Source organism: Triturus cristatus, chromosome 2_2 (assembly GCF_964204655.1).
Source record: "Triturus cristatus chromosome 2_2, aTriCri1.1, whole genome shotgun sequence".
NCBI classification, from domain to species: Eukaryota; Metazoa; Chordata; class Amphibia; order Caudata; family Salamandridae; genus Triturus; species Triturus cristatus.
In genome coordinates, this window is record NC_140582.1 from 950,860,321 (window position 1) to 950,883,277 (window position 22,957).

A 22,957-nucleotide genomic window follows, 5' to 3' on the forward strand; every position below is an offset into this window, starting at 1 on the left:
AACATTTACCCAGCGACATCAGCTTTAGTATAAGATCTAGTGTAGCAATCACGGAAGTTAGGCCGAGTTTTTTCATCCTACAGCCTGATTACGTGGAATGTGGCAGGTTTGAGTAAAAAGGTCCACCAGCAAGCATGGCTGGATGTTATTAATAAACACACTATAGCCTGTTTGCAGGAAACCTGGACGACCGAGGAAATCCATATTATAGGATTCCAAACCTTTCATTCGCCCGCACTTATTAGTAAGCAGGGTAGGAATAAAGGAGGCCTTTGTACTTATGTGGCTACAACGGCGGAACTTAGGGCCATCAAGTGTCTTAACGCAGAGTTTTATCAGGTCTTGGTCTTTAAAGGGCCCCGCTCTATCAATGTAATTCTAATTAATTTTTATAATAACGTACCATCTATCCACACAGAGCATGTTCTTTACAATCTTCTCAATAGCATAACATCTCTAATAGATAATCTTGCAGGTGAGAAGGTGCTAATCTGGGTAGGGGACTTTAATTGTACTGTCTGTTCCCTTTCTGCAACTGGCTTGTGCGGTCTAGCAGATTATGGGGAAGACTGCCCTACCCATTTCACCCACTCAAAATTAGGCAACTCCTTAAATAATATGATGTTCTATTTGAATTTGTCCTTTGTAAATGAACTGTGCAGCCCGATTATTCCGTTTCAACCAACTTTTAACGGACGAGGGTGTAACTCCACCATAGATTTCACCTTAATGTCCCCGGCCCATCCTGGTTGCACAATCCTCTGGGAGACTGAAAAGGCTCTCTTCGGAGATCATTACCCCATATCATTCTCAGTAAAAACAATGGGAGAATGTAGTCAACTCAAGAAGAACCCTAATTATGCTCCCAAGGTTTATCTGGGTGCTATAAATGGGTATGTTATCAAATGAGATAAAGTTGAGCCAGCTGGCTTCTTAAAGAGCTTGGTTTCGACGTCTCTCGAGGATATTCACGTATGTCTAACAGCTGCCATGGAGCCTGATAAAGTCGTGGCTGCCTTTTCTAATATCCAACGGTCAGTAAAAGATCTTTTATTTAGAGAACATAGGCAAACAGCTAAGCGCCCACAGGGTTGGTTTGACAATAAATGCACCAAAGCTTTGACTTCTCTCAAAAAGGCCCTACATACCAAACCAAAAAACCAAGACCTGATCCGTCAAGCCAGAGGAGCTTACAAACTGACCATTAAAACGAGAAAAGCCACCCTTAAGCGGAAGGCGTGGGCGACCTTACGTGAGGCCTCGCAACAACGCGATAGTGCACTATTTTGGAAAGTGGTTAATGCCCCATACCTGCAAAGCAGAGCGGAAGACATCTTAGACGTGGCTATCCCAGGGGATACCTGGGTGAACCATTTTAAGCAGTTATATAATAATCCGACTGTAGGGCACTGTCCTCCTTCGCTAACTGTCAGTTTGACGGACCTCGGCTGATCAGGCGAGCGAAATGCTTTTCCGCTGAATATCACTTTCAGTCTCCAAGAGGTCATTAAAGCTATTAAGGACAGCCCATCCGGTAAGGCTCCGGGTCCCGATGGTGTCCCAATCGACGTCTATAAGGCAGAGTTGGATCTATGGGCACCCTTACTTACCAATGTTTTAAACAAGTCTAATCAACAGGGATTTGTGGCATCTTGGCCTGACGCTACTGTCGTGCCAATATTTAAGAAGGGTGACAGAAACGACCCAAATTGTTATAGGCCAATCTCTCTTCTGGATGCACTGATGAAGGTGGCTGGTAGGATCATCCTAAATCGGATCCAGAGCTGGGAGGCCGAAAACCAGGCCATCTCTAACTTACAATATGGCTTTAGGACGGGCAAGGGAACGGTTGAGCAGTGCTTGAACTTGGCCTTAATTATTGCAAAGTACACTCAAGCGAAGCGCGAAAAGTTATATATTTCCTTCATTGACCTAAGCTCAGCGTTCGATTGTATGAATCATGAACTCCTTTGGAACACACTTTCTTTCTTGGGCCTTGATTCCCAAATCATCACGTTTATTCGCGAACTTTACAGGGACGCAGGCGCAAGGGTCAGATTCGGACGTCTGGGGGAATGCTCAGACAAATTCACTATCTCGCGGGGGGTCAGACAGGGTTGCATATTGGCTCCCCTGTTGTTCACCATCTATATTAACTCTATTGGAGAACACCTAAGTAATTTTCAATATGACTACCCCGCTATAAAGGGTACTTCAGTGCCCCTATTACTCTATGCTGACGACGCGGCAATAATGTCGCGTACTAGGTTAGGTCTACAGCGGGCGGTGGTCCAAGTTTCCTCCTATATGAGGGATAGGGAATTAAAGGTGAATACTTCTAAAACTTATAACATGGTCTGCGGCAGGGGCCTTAGAAGTGCACCTTGTCCTATTTACTTGGACGCCCAAAAAATTGAAACCACTGAGAAATTCTGTTATCTAGGTGTGACTTTTGATAGGAGGGGGAGCTGGAAGCCGGCAATAGCAACAAGGAAATTAGCCTTTTTACGTTCTGCGGGAGCCCTGAACAATTTTTCTGCAAAAATCGGGGGGAAGCCTGCTAGGGAACTAATACAAATCTATAAGGCCAAAGTGGTTTCCTCAGCCACCTATGGGGTAGGGCTCTGGGGGATAGAAAATGCGCAGACGTTACAAAGCTGTGAGAATCAGTTTATCTGTCACTTACTAGGAGTCTCTAAATTTTCATCTACTTACATGACCCATATAGAAGTAGGCCTTCCCTACATTAGTGACATTGTTAACATCTCCCCTCTTTTATTGTGGCACAAGGTCTGGGTGACAGAAGAGACAACCTTAAATAGGGAAGTAATCACCGACTGTCTCACAATTAATGGAATGGCCAATATTAGGTGGCTCTCCTACGTGAAAAATCTTTGTGTAAGGATAGGACATCCAGAATTCTTTGATAACCCGCTCAGTTTGGATGGGCTATCGAGAGCCGCCTTGAAAAAGTTGGCTCTTGATCACCTGGTAACGGAAAGATGGGACAAGGAGAAAATGAAACCTACTGTACTTCGGTTTCAGGAAATTACTCAGTGCGAGGGTCTCCAATATTATCTAAGCTTAGAATTAAGCCCATATGCACGCACACTGCTGAACCGCCTCAGATTAGGCATGTTTTTTCACTTAGTCACCTTCCCCCTTTGTAATGACTGGTCCACAGAAATCCATTTGTGCCCATGTGATGATATTTCCAGACAATCGGACATACATTGTGTCTTTTTTTGTGTATTTTACAAAGTCCCGCGTAGAGCTCTTCTGTTACCTGTTCTTAGGGCCTGGGGGATTCGTACCTGTAAATTAGCATACATGAAATTATTGCTATTAGAAGATGATTTTTTAAAACTAGTAATTAAATTTAGAAAATCTATGTAATCCTCATGTTCCTAATTTGTTCCGAATTATTATGCTCTGAATCTTTTTAATGATATTTTACCTTGATTCTATGATCGAATAAGCTTATGTTGTTGACTCTGTTTTATTAAAAAAAAACATGTTTGTATTATGTGCTTTTATGATTTTATCTTAAAATCTAATAAAGCTTGAAATGAGAAATGAGATTGGTTCATCACACTTCCTGTTCTAAATACTGAAAGACCCCACCCATTTCAATCATTCTTCTTTGAGCTTCTTTGGAGAACCACCTCTTTGGAGAGAAGAACATTTTTTAGACTAAGTTTCAACCATAAATGGCTTTGGGGCAGCAGGCATCACCTGCATCACCTCAAACCTCTGAGGATGAATTTCTGCCGGAGTTACCATGCAAAGAACGTTTCTCTTCAGTGGTATGGAATTTTTTACTTTTCCCGAGGGGCAGAATAAAACCAATGCCACCTTGGTCACATGCAAGATTTGCAAAAGAGTCCTATCGAGAGGGGATCTTAACAAGAAACACTCTTGCGGCACGGCAAGTATGATGAAGCACATGAGGACCCTTCATCCAAACAATCTTGCAAAAGAAGAGTGCCGACGGATGAGAAACACTCCTGCTCCTGCGCCATCCACCTCATCGTAGCCGAGCACATCAAGAGTGCATCCATCAGACCAAACCTTGGACATCCGTCCTCAATTTCAATTTTTAAAAGTGCTCTGCACTAAGTGCAATAAGACTTTGTGCTATGGCGAGCAGTCGATCGATCTGATCTGCCGCCGCCAAGAAAGTCATATTTGCTAGTTTTAAAAAAATAAATGTTTTATTGTTCCCTGAAGTTCATTCTTTGGTTTCTCCTGTTTTGTTTTTTGGTTATTTTCTTCAGAAAAATCCAAAAAATCACAAAATTGTTCAGAAAACCCCCCAAAAAATATAAAAGAAGAAAGAAGAAAAAAAAATGTTCTTGTAAGAACTAACTTTCCTGGTTTAAAAAAAGAGCTAAATTTCTTTGTTAGTGTGTGAAAGTTTACATGAATGTATGTGTAGTACGTAATTGACTGAATGAATGCATTAGTAGCGTATGGTGAATGTATAAGTGCAGAACTATAAGGAAGTGCTGCAGCATCACACAGTAACCTGTTTAGCTGCAGTGTGCTGTAGTACTTCCGAAGCACAGGGATGCAACATATGTACATAAATATGTTGCAAATCTATGCTTTTGTCTGCACGGCTGCTTAAACTGCAGCCATGTGGTGACACAGGCACCCTTGCACAATAGTGCAAGGATATATGTGTCATGTGCTGTTTGTTTTTCTACAGGAAGACACACCTTCCTGTACAAAAACAATGAGAAAATGCATTTTTCTCCTTCAATGTATGCTGAACATTTCAGCATGCATTGAAGATATAAAAATGTGGAGAAATTAAAACAATTCTCTTTGTTGTGCTTTCCTACACCGATTGTAGAATGGTGCACCATTCACACACATATCGAGATTTATGATTTCTGATGAATCTAGACATGTGTCTTGTTCTATGAGTATTAAGTGCAATCATGCACAGCAACACTTATAGAACACCCTTTCAACACAAAGTGGTCTAAATGATGAGGTTGTATTTACATGGAGTATAAAAAGTGCACAGAGTGCCTTTTCCTCTCTTTGTAAATATAAAAGAGTGTCTTGCACAATAACTATGTTCCAAAAAGTGACATATTTCCGTTTTTAAATTTCCTTGCGAATGATAAAAGTAAGCACAGAGTTTTGTCTGCAAAGATGTTCAAAGAAGAATGATTGAAATGATTGCGGTCCTTCAATAGCTAAAAACGTGAAATATTAGGAACCCCTCAAATCTCGTTTTTTGCAGGTCACATGATATCTGATTATGGTCAGATTTCAAAACTACATAAACAGAGTGTTTTTAGAAATGTGTTTCAACTTGGTAGCTTCTTGCAGGCCTCTTCTTTCTGCATATTGAGACTTAGTTAAACTTACCTTCACAGTAATAGGATTAAAAAATGGTATTCATTTTTTGCAGTTTTTCATTCAAATAAAAATTGTTAAAAATTGCTTATTTTAACATTTGGATCTGTGAAAGAAAAAAAAAAATTATAACATATAATAATACATTTTTTACAGCACAACATAATTTCCACAAAGTAATTTGTTTGCCTTTTTTGCTATTCTCACAATATATTGAATTTCACTAGAAATAGTGATTTCAATGGTACTCATCACTTAACAGCGGGCAAAAAAAAAACAATCAGAAAGATTGTTAAATAAAAAACAACATACTATTCTCAGTAAAATACCAGAAAATACAAATCATACATATATGAAATGCTTACAGATTACAAAATGTTATAACTTTAACTTATAAAAACTGTAAATGTTGCCGCATTAAAATGATCACCGAATAAATGACCAGCAAAAAGTCCATAATTCAAAAATATACCTTTCCTTGAGGCCAAATGGTATTTTTGCACTTGTTCTTTATGTAAATTGTCCAATGGTAGTCCTATTAAATTATAATAATAAATTCCTCAGAGACTGAATTATCTTCCTAAAACTTTGGCTTTAAAAATATTAGGTAGGAATTTTGTAATTCGCTAGGCAAACGTTGTTTGAAAACCAACTGGGCATCATTACAAAGTGTCCAGCCTTTGTCACATTTTAGATAGGCAGTATAATGTCCAGATGTGGTGGAAGGACCATCATTGAAAATTATTGCAATTGCTACAAAAGTCCTTCCTGATATTGATACTTGTGTTGCTACAAACTGCTTTATTAAAGTATCCAATTTTCTTCCATCAGCTGTACAACGTTGCATCATTAAAATTATGTATTTTCCATATTTTGTTAAGAATAATGTGGATAACATTTCTGATTTACATTGGCTACACTCCATGTTTTGAATTGCACCTTTCACTAATTTATTGAAAGACACTGATTTACAGTCTGGTAATGTTAAATACAGAAATCTCTCAGTGTCTACATTGGTGCTACATGTATACATGCAATTTTCACAATAATGTTCCCATTTGTAAGAAAGGCCAAAAATATTTTCTATTTCTACACCTTCATTTTCAAAAATGGTAAGCATATACATTAAAAATTCCTGAGCATCTTGTTGGATATTTTGTGTAAATTGTGTAGAACCAGAACACACATTCAAAAGATTACGAAAATCTGAAACAGATTGTATTTTACTTCTATCTGTTGTAAATTTTTCATAAACAGAATGCAACAGACAACAAAATCTTTTTTCCCGATTCTGCATAATTTGTTCTTGCAAACCTTCAACATAAAAAACAACATTGACCACTACATTAGCATAGCAGTTGACACCAGAACTATTTTCAAACTGATAATCAACAATCTCTTCAACAGTGTCCAATTTCTTTTTACCTGCAATCGCAACATTATCTTGTTCTTTTCCCTTCTTGACATCTTCAGTACAGATATTCTCTAACCTTCTTTTTCGACTAACCATACGCTTTTCAAATACAGGATATTGACCTAAATTTGGAGCATACACCCTTCTTAACCTATTATACTCTTTTACACAGTTTGCATCTGCAGTAACCTTTGTCTCATCAAAATCAATCAAAAACAAACCAGATAATGTTCTAACTCCAACATATACCATACCCTCTTTAAATACAGTAGATCCAATGTTCACCAATGCACTGTCTACACTTAATCCTTGAGATTTATGAATAGTCACTGCATATGCCAGAGAAAATGGAAATTGTTTCCTACGGATATATAAATCTTTAACAAGCAAAAAACGAACTGAACAACGACCAATTTCTTTAACGTCATCAATCTGATCAAATTTAATTTAAAAAAATTAAATTCCTTCTTTTTTCTGATAATTCACAATATCCACCACTTTTCCCATTGCACCATTAACTAAACCTTTCTCTACATCCAAATTACGCCTTAAAATTACCCGACAGTTTACACACACATACAGTGTCTTTTCCAAACCAGCAGTTTTAGATATTTTTTTTTCTAACAATCTAGTTTTGATCTCAACTTACCCGTCAAAATAATAGTGATTCCTTCATGTAGTATTTTATCGATGGCTTCCATTTGAACAATTTCTTCATTTTCCAATTTTAATAATTCTTCGTTAAATATTGAACACTCACGCAGTGTCGGCATTAAGCAAATCACTGACTTATTTTTAGCAATTTCCACGTACACTTTTGCAGCAACTGCATTTTCATTCGGAAAGACATTGCAAACTAATCGACTCTCCAAAGCTTCTTTCCCTTTTTTTGAAAGAATTCCAATTCTTATATCTTGAAGAATACTTCCATATTCAGCATCATTTGCCTGTCGCATATTTGTTGTCAGTTCTTTGAATTCAAAATTACTCCAAATGTTCACATTACCAACACTGCCAAGAGACTTTCTGGTATCTTCATGGGCAAGTGTTTAAAATACCGGTTGTCCTTTTACCGGTGTCAGTTGCAGTAGATCTCCAAAAACTATGACGTGTTTTCCTCCAAATACCACGTCATACTCTGTTTTAAGAATTTGCTGCATTCTTAAATGCACAAAGGCAAGCATCAAGTTTGAAACCATGCTCACCTCATCAATAATGAGAAGTTTCATTTTCTTCAGCACTCTTGAAACTTCACAACAAGCTTCTCCAGATAGCTTGTGGTATTCCAATTTTTTCTCATTCTCTACTGGCAGCATTAGTAAACGATGTAAAGTAATTCCTTTAATGTTATGTGCTGCCAACCCAGTTGGAGCAGTGACAACACAAGACAAATGCGACTCAGTTGTTTTTTGCAAATAACTTGTAATTACTTTAATTAAGAAACTCTTTCCTGTTCCAACTTGACCACTCACATACATTCGGATAGGTTGAAATGATGTACATGAGCACACTCTCTTTTCATGAAGTAATCCATGGTCAATCTGATCTTTCACTTGCTGATATATTTGTTTCTGTTCAACATTTAGTTGCTCTTCCAAGTTTCCTAACTGTATTGCATCTTCTTGTGCTTGATACATTGCTGTTTCCACCTCATTCATTGCAATCGCTGCTTCATTTTCAACAATTGGTTGTCCTAGTGGATCTTGACTCAGTGCAGCAGAACTTTGATTGTCTTGAGAACTGTCTCTAGCAATCTCAGCTGCAATTGTAGCTTCTTGATAAATTTCATCATTCAACATTTTCACATAATTTGCGAAAGCACTGCATTGTATGTTATCTTTACAAGCATTAAATGAATCTTCATAGCTGGGAGAATCTCCAAGTAATTCCAGTTCAGAACGCCATGGTTTGAACATTTGCAAAAGGGCTAAATAGTAAAATTCCCTTTTGTCAGCAGTGTCGCAACTCAGTTTTCTGTGATTAATTAAATTTCCTTTCCTTTGTTTCACCAGACATCCTTCAGAACCAATCACTCCATATTTTCCATCGTTGATGTTCTCTGTAATATTCCGTTTAAAAGTGTAGTTTTGCAGCACTTCATAGAGACACATGTTCTCAAGATGATGACTTCTCTTTGGATAGTATGTGTCCAACATATTGGTTTTCAAAATATCTGTACTTTCAGGGTCATTTTCTGCTAAATATTCAATTTCTTGAACAGATTTCAGTACCCGATTTCGCATTCCTGCAAGACCTAGACTCACCCAAATGATTCTTCTACTTTTGGAATATAGACTTGCAGATGATAACCGATCTGAATATTCATATGCTCCAATTTCACGATGCGATAACATCTTCAAACTGAAACTGTATAATTTCTTACTTAGACTCTTCTCGTGTGAAATCTCTTCCCACATTTCTTTCAATTCAGTCTTTTCTGATTTAGTAATGTAAGATGTTACATATCGAGCAACAGCAATGGAATTGTCCGCAACATACTGAATATCCATGTTAGCGTTCCACATGGATAAAATAACTGGATTGTAGTCATTTATGTATTTCGATTCTTCGCTTCTTCTTAAGTTGTAGGTGTTTTTCGGAGACTTTCTTGTGATGGTGTGTCGTACAGCTGACATAAAACTGTTCACTCTTCCTTTGGCTAATACAGGACGTGGAAATCCAAAACGACATTTGGTATAGAACTTATCCTTTGTCTTGTACTTTCGTCGACAGTATTTTCCACACCTGTGGCTTTGAAATCGTAAGACTTGTTGTTTTAAGTTTTTCTCTTCTCTGCTATTTGGAAGAGCACATGTAGCATAATCTTCAATAAAAGACAAAACAGTTTCATCTGAATCTGTTCCAAATTTGGGGGCGTCCTTGACCCATAACAACATATGTATGTGAGGAGCACCTCTTGCTAGATACTCCTTTCTCCAAAAGAAATCCACAACTTCTCCAAGAGGAGGATTCTTTTTATTGCAGATGAAAGACATCATAGCTTCAAATCTATGATTGAAATATCTGCATACATTGACAGGATCCAAGGAGCACAATTCTCCAGGTGTCTTGTACTCAATATTTTTTATATTGGAATTTGCCTCTCGAAGAAATTCAAGTAAATCATCCCAAGCGTACTCAGCACAGCTTAGGGTAAGAAACCACGTAGGAGTTTCCAAGTTCCGTAGCATACATTTCAGTTCTCCATGTCGACAGTACCAATATTCATTAGTCCCACGCTGACATGCCATCAGATTAATCAACTGAGATTCTAAATGATCATCTCTCTGATGCACTTTATCCATAAAATCCTTTGCAGTTACATTTTGCAGATGCATTCCAGTTTTTAAAATGGGATTTACTGCATATGAAAGTCCAGACAAGTCACTTTCAAACAAAAGATTAAACATATAAGGGATACATTGTCGAAATCTTGGATCTTCTGCATATAATCTTGTTGTCCGATATTCAGATGCAGGAATCTGCACAGGACGTTCATCATATCGTCCACCTTTTCCTGTTGGAAACAACTGCGGGAAACAACGAGCTTCCAAGCTCTCTTCCCATACACTCATGAGACTTCCTGTTGCTTTTTTCATTTGAAACAACTCAATTGTATTCCCCATCACCTCTTTGGAGTGAAGTGGATGTACACTGTAATGTTCATAGATCTCTTCACATCTGGACATGTCCACTTTTTCAATTTGTCCACTTAATGTTTCACTATCTTCTGCTAAATCTATTTCTTCTTCTCCAACAAACACATTTTGATAGTACTCATTATTTTTTATCAGATACAATGATGCCTTTTGCACTTTTCTAACATCCACTAACTCTTGCCAGATTTTCTTATTCTTAGTAGGAACACCATTAACTACAATGACTAGTGGCTCATTTTCTGCATGATCTACACCAATAGTTTCAACATTTTTCCTTAAATCTAATGGTAAATACACAACTCTTCCTTTCAATCCTCTTTGCAACTCTGATGGAGGTAATTTACTTGTTTTGGGCTCCATACGAACAATAGCCTGAAACGGGTGAACACATTGTATCAGAATAGACTCATACGTATTGAAATCAATCAGCTCTGGAGGAATAGCAACCAACTCTAGATTATTATGAACAGCTCTAGCAGGCATTTTATTCTCATCTAATTTATTATAACAATATTTGCAAATACGCTGCTCACATCCCAAATCAAAACAATCCTCTACCAACAAATAAGTTGCAAATTCCATCCACTTATCATTATCTTCTATTTCACTTTTTAAATACAGATTGACACCCCTAGTCTGATTTTTATAGTGATTTCGCCGACAACAAATACAAGAAACATTTGGTCTTTCACCTGAAATTACCTTAAACTTTGTGATTTCATCCTCAAATTTTTCTGTAATTACAGGTTTGATGAATACAGGCCCCAGCCAGGCCCGCAGGACATAAGGGTTCGCTCTCCTGCAAATGGAATCTATAAGGAAGTTGGCACGGAAACTGCAAAGTACAAAGACAAAGTTTATTAACCCTTAAGGGTGGTCCTACAATCCATACAACACCCTTCAGTATTGCATAGAGTAGCACAAAGAACTTGCGTACACGGTCCCCTTTTATACACAACAGAGGGGCTCATAAGTGGGTGGATACAACATAGAGCGAAATTCATTACCATTTAAGGACATTTTCGATACAGGATCAATATGTGGGCGGAGTCAACAATTTCCTGGGCCCGCGAAAACATGGTCAAGCGAGGACTAACTGATAACAGATGTGGTCAAGTCTGGGCATGCCCCAGACGGACAAAGGAGCTATTTATAGACTGTTACTAGGCAGATTGCAAGAGCAACTAACAAAAAGATAGGACTCTTCTCGTGTTGAGCACGTGGAGACATAACAATACAAAATGGAGTCCAGACTTTAGTCAACATAACAAAGGAGACAAGTTCTAAGGAAGGAGAATTCATGTCTTTGGTAAATGCTTAATCACATCGTCGTTTCAATTTACAACAGACGACCCTTTCAGCATTTACTGAAGACATCCGGTTTGTTAGGATAATCATCGTATATGTCAATTGTCATCATTTCCTCTACTTCTTTAGCTAAATGTTTCTGATAAGTGACATTGGCAATAGCTTTCTTATCAGGAATACAGAATGATACACATAAGGAACAGAGCAAGGGACCACATTGGACACAAATGCAACAAGAAAACAGAACTGCTACAATAATACAGAGACCAGTTAAAACCTTCCACCCCCAAGCAGTGATCAATGCCCAAAACCATCCAGAAAAGGTCCAAGTGCTGTTTTCTGTATGGATTTCAGCTGCAATTTTGTGCAACCTGTTGATAGCATTATAAACTGACGGCGTGTGGTCAGGGATAAACACACAACAACTACTTCCGATAATTTTACAAGCTCCACCTCGGTCAGGTAACATAACGTCTAACACCATACGATTCTGCAATGCAACAATTCTAGTAATCTGTAATTCTTCCGTAAGATTCCCAAGAGCAGCAGCGGTCTGGTTTGTCACAGCCTCTACCACTCTTGTTAACCTTCGAACTTTCCTACTATTTAGGGCAGCTCCAACGAAGAAAAACAATCTTAAATTAAAATCAATATACTGCTGCAGACTAGTGTCAGTCTGATCCACATCATCAATTGATAGAGTACGTTTATACCTATTTACAGTCACATTATTTAACAACTTCAAATCCGTATGATAAGATGCAGGTGCCAAAAATACAGGGGGCAATAGAAATGCCACATAACATACTCCGGACCAACCGGCTGGCAAACGGTAATAACCTTTATTTCCACATACGAAGTATGTATTATGGGATGCTAAAAAGGTACTGTTATTCAACCCGTCGATGTTTAATATGGTAATGCAATCACTAACACCAACAGGAATATAACGCACACTCTGGACACACAGGTCCGCTTGAGCTTGTGCCACTTGAATCACAAATCTGTCTTTTCCCACAGTGTCTCTGGTGTTCGTGAAAATATAGGGAATCGATTCATTGTCTGGTCGATACTCTTCCCATTCCCAAATTGTCCCATTCGCTTGCGGATATCCATCTTTATCCTGATGACATTCTTTATTGAGTCTGAAGAGTAATCGTCCCACTGTTGGTTTCCGGGTGGCAAAAAGCAAAGTGTACCATGCTCTACAAGAGCCATTATGAGAGAAAGGAAGAGGTATGAATGGCGTTCCTCCTTTCTTCTGGTGAGCTGGCATCATACCGCATATCCAACAGTTCGTAGCATTCGTGGCAACGTGGGTATGATGCAACATCTGGATGAAAGTGTTATTCAAATAAGACTGACGATGCTTCAATTCTTGATACGGAAGGGTATAGAAGTAGTGCTCCTCAGGCACTGGAGTAGTCAACACAAGTAACTTTCGAGCAGGAGTCACATCCTCCACAAACCATGTGGTTATCCCAACAATAGCTACTGTGAGCATAAACCCTGTTGCAAAAAGGATTTTCTTTTTCTCCATGTCAGAAATAAGAATCAATATCTTCCTGAAACTAAAAGGTTTGTCAGAACTCTTCCCCTTGGGCAGCGGTCGATTTCTTCACCAGCGGGCCAAGACGGGTGTCGCTACACTAATGCAGGGCTGATCCCCCCCCTTGCCTCATTGGCTCTCCGTTTCACTAACCCAAGGGCCGTTCTGACAACATGTCCCGGTACTGAAGAATTCACTTCCTTGGCCTGAGATGATATCGCTTTCCTCCAGGAGTCGCGTGGTCCGGGAAGAGCTCCTCAGTGTCGTTCGGTTCCCCAGCACGGCCTTTCTCTGCGGCCAGAATTTCTCGTTGATCGGTCAATACAGCAGACTCCACCAATCCGGGCAGTACTTTGCGGCAGTGCAGGGAATGGATCCAATTCTTTCTGTTGGAAACTCGCACAGCCGTCCTCGTTGCAAGTAGGACCTGCTCAGGACCAACCCATCTCGGCTCCAAGCTGTTCGTCCTGTCAAAGATCTTCACCATGACATAGTCGCCAGGCCTGAGACTATGTCCTTCACCGGTGGACCGATCAGGGAGCGCCTCCCGGACCTGTTGATGAATAGAAACCAAGTTATCCGTTAACTGCGCCAGATAATCATTCATCATTACACAAGGTACATCATACACAGTCTTAGGTTTTGGTGGACCCCAAATATTCATTGGGCGTCCAAAGACAATCTCGTACGGTGTAAGACCGGTTCGAGAGTGCGGTACCGATCTAATTGACAATAACGCCAGCGGTAAAGCATCTGGCCAAGTCAAAGACGTCGAAGCTTGGATTTTAGCGATCTTGAGCTTCAGTGTACCATTATACTTCTCGACTAGTCCCGCAGATTGAGGGTGAAACACTGCGTGAAACTTCTGGGTGATACCCAGACCCTTCAAAACATACTTTATAACATCCGCTATAAAGTGGGGTCCGTTATCACTCCACAGAAGTCTACAAACGCCATATCGAGGGAAGAACTCCTTCAACAGCATCTTGGCGGTAGTCATTGCAGTATTGTCTTTCGTAGGGTATGCCTCAACCCATTTGCTAAAGGCACAAACCACTACTAGAACATACTTCAAATTGTTACAGCGCTCAAGCTGGATGTAATCCATCTGCAAAACCTCAAAGGGTGCAGTAGGTGTTACAAATCCTCCTGCTGGAGTTCGAGTACCCTTTCCTGGGTTGTACCTCAGGCAGATCATACAGGTCTGCACCACCCTCTTTGCCGTGCTAGCAATCTCTGGATGCTCCCAGACTTGGGTAAGCAATTTTACAATTGCGGAAGCTCCAACATGTGCTAGCCCATGTGCCATCTGAACCATAGGTTGTACAAAAGCCGTGGGTAACTTCCATCTATCCATCTGCTTATTTCTCCAGCAACCCTCATCATCCAATTCTCCCTCACTGGACCATTGCTCCCGTTCTTTATCAGAAGCGGTCCTCTGTATTTCTCGCACTTCTTCCTTCGCATCGTGCCATCTTTCTACTTGCGACTTCACTACATACATGGCAGTAGCTCCGGGCTGCATCGCAGTCTCCCGTGCCACCCGGTCTGCTAACGCATTCCCTTCTCCAACTTTATCAACTACTTTCTTATGGGCACTACATTTAATGATAGCAATTTTCCTCGGATATGTCAATGCAGTCAAAAGGTTATGAACTAACTCTCCATGCATTATTTGTACTCCATGCGACGTTAGAAACCCTCTCTCCTTCCAGAGTAGGCCGAAATCGTGCGCTACTCCGAAAGCATAGCGGCTGTCTGTATAAACATTCACACACAATCCTGTACTGAGCTCACATGCTCGTGTTAATGCTATCAGTTCCGCTGCTTGAGCTGATTTCTGTGGTATGCGTGCTGTCTCCACTATTGTTTGCAATGTGGTAATTGCATACGCTGCTGAAGTCGTACCATCTGGTAGCTTCAGGCATGATCCGTCCACCCACAGTTCTCCATCTACATCTGAAAAGGGCGTATCCTGGAGATCAATACGACCCTTTGTTTGTTCCTCAGTCACGAGAATACAATCATGTGCTTTCTGTGCTTCAGACTGAGTCTCGGGGTATGGCAACAATGTGGCCGGATTTAACGTTACGCACCTCTTTAACGTAATATGAGGAGCCAAAAGCGTCAGCTCATATCCCGTTAAACGGGCGCTGGTCAAATGCTGCGTCTTTGTCTGATTAAGCAGGGCATCAACAGCATGGGGGACTAATACCAACAGCTTATGAGATAACACAATTCCTTCGCTTTGGCGTATTGACACAGCTGTCGCCGCAACCGAGCGAAAACAACCAGGCAATGCTCGGGCAACAGGATCAAGTACAGCCGAAAAATATGCACAAGGGCGCTGCTTGTCGCCGTGCATCTGCACTAAAACTGATAATGCACATCCATCTTTCTCATGCACATACAGCGAAAAAGGTTTGGTATAATCAGGGGTCCCTAACACTGGTGCTGAACAAAGGGCCTGTCGTAATTGCTGAAAAGCAGCGTCACACTCATTTGACCAAGGAAGCGGAATAGGTGTGTCTTTTGTCAAAAGGGCTAATAATGGTTTGGCTATGTGTGAGAACCCTAATATCCATTGCCTACAAAAAGAAACAAGACCCAAAAATGCACGCACGTCCTTCTGCGTGGAAGGTACTGGCGTGTCCAAAATTACTTGGATACGATCTGGTGTGAGTGCACGCCCCTCCTTAGACAAAAGGTGACCCAGATAAGTCACCTTTGGTCTACAGAACTGCAATTTCTTCCGAGATACTTTGTGATTGTGGGATGCCAAAAAGGAAAGCAAGGACAACGTACTCTTTTCACACAACTCCGGAGTGTCGGCCGCCAGCAAGATGTCGTCGACATATTGAATGAGGGCGACACCCTCGGGCAGAACAAAGGAGTCCAATTGCCTTTTCAAAGCTTGACTATAAATGCTAGGGCTTTCTGTGTAGCCCTGAGGAACTCTACAAAATCGATAAGACCTATTATTCAGAGTGAAACCAAAAAGGTATCGACTATCGGGATGAATAGGAATCGAAAAGAAAGCATTTTTCAAATCAATGACTGAAAACGTCGTCGCCGTAGGCGGGACCAAAGTAAGCAACGTCGTGATATCAGAAACATCTGGATACTGAGGTATCACGATCTTGTTTACTTCTCTCAAATCAATTATAAACCGATAAACCTTGGCATCCGTATCCTTTTTCAAAATGGGTAGAATCGGGCTATTACAGACGTTGTAGGGAACTTCCTCCACTACTCCCACCTTAATCAAATCCTGCACAATCTGTATAAGGGCCTCCTCCCCCTCCTGGGAAATACGATACTGCGGGAGGCGTGGTAACATTGCCCCCTCCTTGACACTAATATGGACAGGCGGAATCACCATCTGTCCCACATCAGTATCCGAAGTGGCCCACAAAGCACGAGGGAGGGTAGCTAACACAGCATCCTCTGCAACCACACACATCCGTTCAGACCGAGGGTAATTGTCATTTAATATCACCCGCACTCCAGCAGGGGAGCAGCGAATCGTGGCTCTGAAGTGCTTTAACATATCCAGGCCCATAATGTTGTCCGGCGTGTTCGGGGCAAGCAAAAACGGACAGGGTGCAGAAAAAGAATCAACCTGAAATGTGAGGGGCCGCGAAAGAGGGCTTCGGGAGAGTGTACCGTCAAACCCTACCGATGTAACCGTTAAGCCAGATGGGGGAGCCCTCGGAACCAATTGTTTAGACAGCGCACTACGAGTCGCTCCTGTATCCACTAGGAACTGATCAGTAGAACCCAAAACCTCAGCTGATACATAAGGACCCTTCTGATCAACCGGCACCTCAACTGATTCTAACCCCCATCCAACGCATTCCTATGCATGCTGAGAATCATGGTACCCAGAGCGGTCAATCCCCGACACTTGATACTGGTTTTGTCGATCGAAAACATTAGGCGTATCTCGTTGCTGCCCGGCAGGGTCAAAACAAGCGTGATCGTTAAAATTCCCTCTAAAATTCGAGAAACCCCCTCTACCTCTCGGGCCACCCTGATTGTGTCCCTGACGCGAAGCATGCAACGCCGGGCAATCTCTGGCCCAGTGTCCCGATTGCTTACAATACGCACATTGATTCCTGTTCAAATCAGATCGGCCCGAGGGAGGACCATAAAATCCTCCCCTACCTCTATTGACACCCCGACGGGGCGGACCATATACTTGCGCTAACATCACCTTTGTTTTTAAATCTTTTGATCTCTTCTCCTCCTGTCCCTTCGCTTCTTGCTCCTGACGCTCATAATACTGAGCTATAGTCAGGAGGGCTGTCGGGGTCGCAGTGGACCAAGAACTTTCACTCGCTTTTAGGCGGGCTGCGATCGCCGGTAGTAAATTCGCCACATATTTATCAACAAAGAGGTGTCGACCCGTATCATCCATAAGTGACTGACCACTAAAATCATGAAACGTCTCCTCAAAGCGCGTAAAGAAATCTGCAACTGATTCATCGACTTTCTGCTTACACGAGGCTAACATGTTCCAGTCAATCTTTTTAGGGGGGATGATTGTCTTCAACTTAGTCAAAATAGCAGCGGGGAGATCTAAGATAACCTGAGGTGGTTTCTGTGCGGGCTTCCTCTCCCTATCCTCATCCTCAAGCTCAGACCACCGAGCCTTAAAAGCGGCAACATCGTCCACCTTCCGCACAGATCGCCACATATCTGGTGGTAAAATAAGCCCAAAGAACAAATCTATATCTGCTAAGGTCATAGTACAAGAATTCAAGGCCCCCTCGACTTCTTCGTAAAAGGCCGCTGGATTCTTGCGGGGATCAGGCAACGCATTCTTTAATGCCATGACGTCAGCCCTATGCCAGGGAGTATAAACCCAATTGTACACAAAATATCCCTTAGTATCGGCGGAGGTAATATCCGAACTAGTTCCCGCTCCTTTAGGAGGGACATACAAAGGCGCCGCCTCTCGCATTGGTTTAACATGCACTAGATCACTCTTATCTGAGTGGGAGGTAGATGATTGGTCATCACCGACACGTGAAGCCGACTGCTTTTCCTCCTCAGCTTTCTGGCGCGCTTTCTCTTTAAGGTCACTCACCGCGTCCCGTAATGCAAACAGCCGTCGAACCGCATCAGGCGCCTTAGAGGGAGAGAAAACACCATTACGCAATGCTTTAGCATCTGATACCACATCATCAGGCTCAAAGACGCTGGAATATTTCCGGAAAGCAGCAATCACTTCATCAGAAAAGTGGCCCAAAAAATACAACTTCTCTCTATCCTGCCACTTCTCCCAAGAATTCAACAACTCAGCAAGGGATAACTTGCCCTTAAGTGCACGATAGGAAACTTGCCGAAGCTCACCCATTCGGTCAGCCGATAACATGGACCGCGTGTCTACCTTACCCGACACCGATCCAGAATCCGGTGGCCCCGGGGCAGACGCGCCAACATAAGGGGGCGGAGAGCGATCTAGTAAATAAAAATCATCGTCAGGATTATTAAGGACAGGATAAAGTGACTGACGGACAGCATATTGACCCGAGACTTGCAACAGACTTGTCTCTCCGTCTGTTCTCTTTCCTCCCGACGCTTCGCTTCCTGTGCTCGCACATGATCATTCTTCCGTTGCTCTTTATCAAACAGCGCTTTCTCACGTTTCTCTCGCTCACGCACTTCCTTCACCCATAATCGCACACATTCAAACATGTCTTGACGAGCACGCCGTTTACACATACACTGTTCCACATACTCAATCTTACGCATATCAAACGATCCATACAAAGGCCATCGTAACTCAGGATCCTTTCTGGTGTATTTCCTCCATATTGTGCTGTACATTATGGAAGAAAGACCATGCTTCACATACATATCCCTATTAGGAGTCCCCTCTGGGGGAGCTGGAGCAGATTCCTCGAGGTTTAACCAGTTTCCAAAGCAGCAGCACCACTTACGGAGTGCGCTAAAAGCAGGCATGCTAAAAAATAATGCAAAATATGCAGTATTATCAAAAAAAATGGCACTTAAACGTTGTGCCGTTCAAAGTTACACAGTTCCGGAGAAATATCTCCACATTACCTGCCTATATGTGTTGCAACGCATATATTCTCACAATAATCAATACAAGATATGACCGGTCATCACAAATCAAACTCAAATAGCCAAACCAGGCTTCAAAAACTCGGAGCAAGTACCGTACAACGGTTCTTACCAATCAAGAGTCCAGATTCCAACTGCCAAGCTCCAAAATTCGCCCAAACGGCTGTCACGGCAGGACCGACAGAAGAGGTCTCAGTCGAGGACCGGCGCCACCCAGATGGTCAGCTCGGAAGGGAAGGAAGAAAACCTCGGGATGCCAGGACTAAAGTGCCTCTGGCAGTGATCACATCCCCGGCCAAATTCCTCACCTTCGTCGCGACCAGTCCTTCGAGCATCCGAGTCGCCGATGAGCCCCACGTGACGGGCGCCAATTGATGAATACAGGCCCCAGCCAGGCCCGCAGGACATAAGGGTTCGCTCTCCTGCAAATGGAATCTATAAGGAAGTTGGCACGGAAACTGCAAAGTACAAAGACAAAGTTTATTAACCCTTAAGGGTGGTCCTACAATCCATACAACACCCTTCAGTATTGCATAGAGTAGCACAAAGAACTTGCGTACACGGTCCCCTTTTACACACAACAGAGGGGCTCATAAGTGGGTGGATACAACATAGAGCGAAATTCATTACCATTTAAGGACATTTTCGATACAGGATCAATATGTGGGCGGAGTCAACAATTTCCTGGGCCCGCGAAAACATGGTCAAGCGAGGACTAACTGATAACAGATGTGGTCAAGTCTGGGCATGCGCCAGACGGACAAAGGAGCTATTTATAGACTGTTACTAGGCAGATTGCAAGAGCAACTAACAAAAAGATAGGACTCTTCTCGTGTTGAGCACGTGGAGACATAACAATTCAAAATGGAGTCCAGACTTTAGTCAACATAACCAAGGAGACAAGTTCTAAGGAAGGAGAATTCATGTCTTTGGTAAATGCTTAATCACATCGTCGTTTCAATTTACAACAGGTTCTACATTGTCTTCAACATTTTGTTCTACTAATGTGTCAGTTTCTTCACTCTCTTGCTGAGGCCCAAAGTAACAAAACTCAATATCCTCACAAACCTGCTTCACATCTGAAACTGACCCACGTAAAAGAGCACTGTTCAACTCACTTAACTTTAGTGCTGGACTTTTTGCATAATACAACCTTCTCACTAACTTCCGCATTTGAGTATGATGAACTGCCAGCATTCTGAAATGGTGAAAAACACTTTCACAAACTTTCCTAGAAAGACAAGCCAGAGAATGACCTTGCAAACCAGTATGTTTTCTTACTCTGCAAGGGTCTAGTCCTTGCAACAGCTTAATCTTTTGTTTTACACTTTTCTTAGTATAGACTTGTAAAAAACTACATAATTTTTCAATAGATTCCTGTCGTACACTACAAACACTACTGCAATCCCAAGTGTACACAGGGTTTTTAGCACGTCTCCCTAAAACTTCATCAGCTATCACTTCTTCTGCATTTCTTTCAATCATTTTCTCTTTCTCCATTGGACAACCATCACTAACCTCATAACCTCTACCCCTGGTGTCAACTGCACACAATAATTTTTCACTTAGTGAATAACTCTCTTAATTAAAAAAAGGCTCTGAACTAGAACTGTGTTTCCATTCTCCCAAAAAAACATCACTTTTTTTTTTTATTAATAACTCTTTTCCTCCTACTTTTGGCCTTCATTACAAATATTGGTTTATCTAGTGATCGAATTCTGTTTAACAGTAAAATAAACAGTTTCCTTTTTACTTCAAAAGCCTTTTCCACAATGCTTTCAATATGCTTCTTCTTTTTATAAAATAAAGCTCTCTTTTTATATTTCTTCACATCTTTCAGCAAATTATGCACTACTCTCTTGTAAAATATTTTTTCGCGTAATTCCTTATACTGATTTTGTCTTCTTTTACCATACTTTATCTCCTTTGACTGAACATTTGCTTTTCTACTTTTCCTCTTATTTTGATCTTTTTTCTTACTTAAAAAATGTTCTGAAGTTGCAGCATTCTCTACATTCTGTTTGCTCCTACAAACATTTTTAATAAATTGCTTCGTGATCTTACCGGATTTTTTTTTCCTTTTAGCCACATTATCTTGTTCATTCAATACTTGTGGTTGATGTTTCTTCAAATAATCCTCCTGTCTCTGTTCTTTTCTTTTTCTTTTTTTTCTGGCATAATTTCTCAATTTTAACGTTGAAAAACAGTATCTGCAAAAAAGAATCACAAATAAATGTATATTAATAACTTTCAAATTTACAGTATTCCATTACTGTACAAACACATTTTATATAAAAACTGTCTAAGAAACTATAGCCCTGAACCACAAGTGTGACGATGATTAAAACACTACATACATAGTGCATACTACTTTGAAGCAGTTCATGCCCTAAAGCCTACCTCAATAAAAGACTACATGCTAAGTGACTGAATGATTACACTACTAAAAGGAGACACACTGGGTGAGTACCAGGGTGTTTGCTAGAAGTATATGAATACTAACTGGGTAATTGAAGGTGCAAAAGACAACTGTGTAGCTGATTAGAGAACTGAATGCATACTGCATACGCATTTAAAGCAGTCCATGTGCTAAGGCCCGGCTCACTGCATGAGTACTTCGGTACTGACTGAATGATTAGACTACAGCAAGGAGACTGCCTGGATGAATTTATAAGTGGTTGGGTTTTCGCACAGGGAATGGATTAGTACTTGGTACTGAATGGGTCACTAGAAGAGTGCAAAGGGAGTGACAGGATGTTTGCTGGACTATATGGATACTGACCAGGGAATTGAAAGTGTAAAAGACAAGTCTGTAGGTGGTTAGAAAACTACATGCATAGTGCATAGGGGTTTGAAGCAGTCCATGTGCTAAGGCCTGGCTCAGTGCATGAATACTTAGACAGTGACTGAATCATTACAGTACTGTAAACAGAGTGTCTTAGTGAATTTATAAATGTTTGCGTTTTGTCACAGTGAATGGATTACTACATGGTGCTGAATGGGTCACTAGAAGACTGCAAAGGGACTGACAGGGTGTTTCCTAGAAGTGTATGGATACTGACTAGGGAATTGAAGGTGTGAAAACAACTGTATAGGTGGTTAGAGAACTACATGCATACTGAATAGACATTTGAAGCAGTCTATTTGGTAATGGTTGGTTCACAACATAAGTACTTAGAAACTAAATCATCAGACTACTTCTAGGACAGTGCCTGGGTAAACTTTTTAAATTTTCAGCTCTGGTGCAGTGAAGAGCACCAGAGCTACATGGTACTGCACTTTAGTGTCACATCATGACTAATTTTATCAACACATAAGCAAAGACTGGCTTCTAATGCTACTAAAAGTTGACAACATGACAGGTTTTATAGCAGTTATCTGTCAGCAAATACACGATCTAACCAAACGCTTCTCTCACAGTGGTTCCCAAATGCACACAGACTCGCAGTGTGATTCTGGACAAGCACCACTATCCCTAGGAGTTTACCAAAACTCATTCACTACACTGGAAGTGGTAAGGGAACTGCACACAATCTACATATTTCACGACTACACTTTACT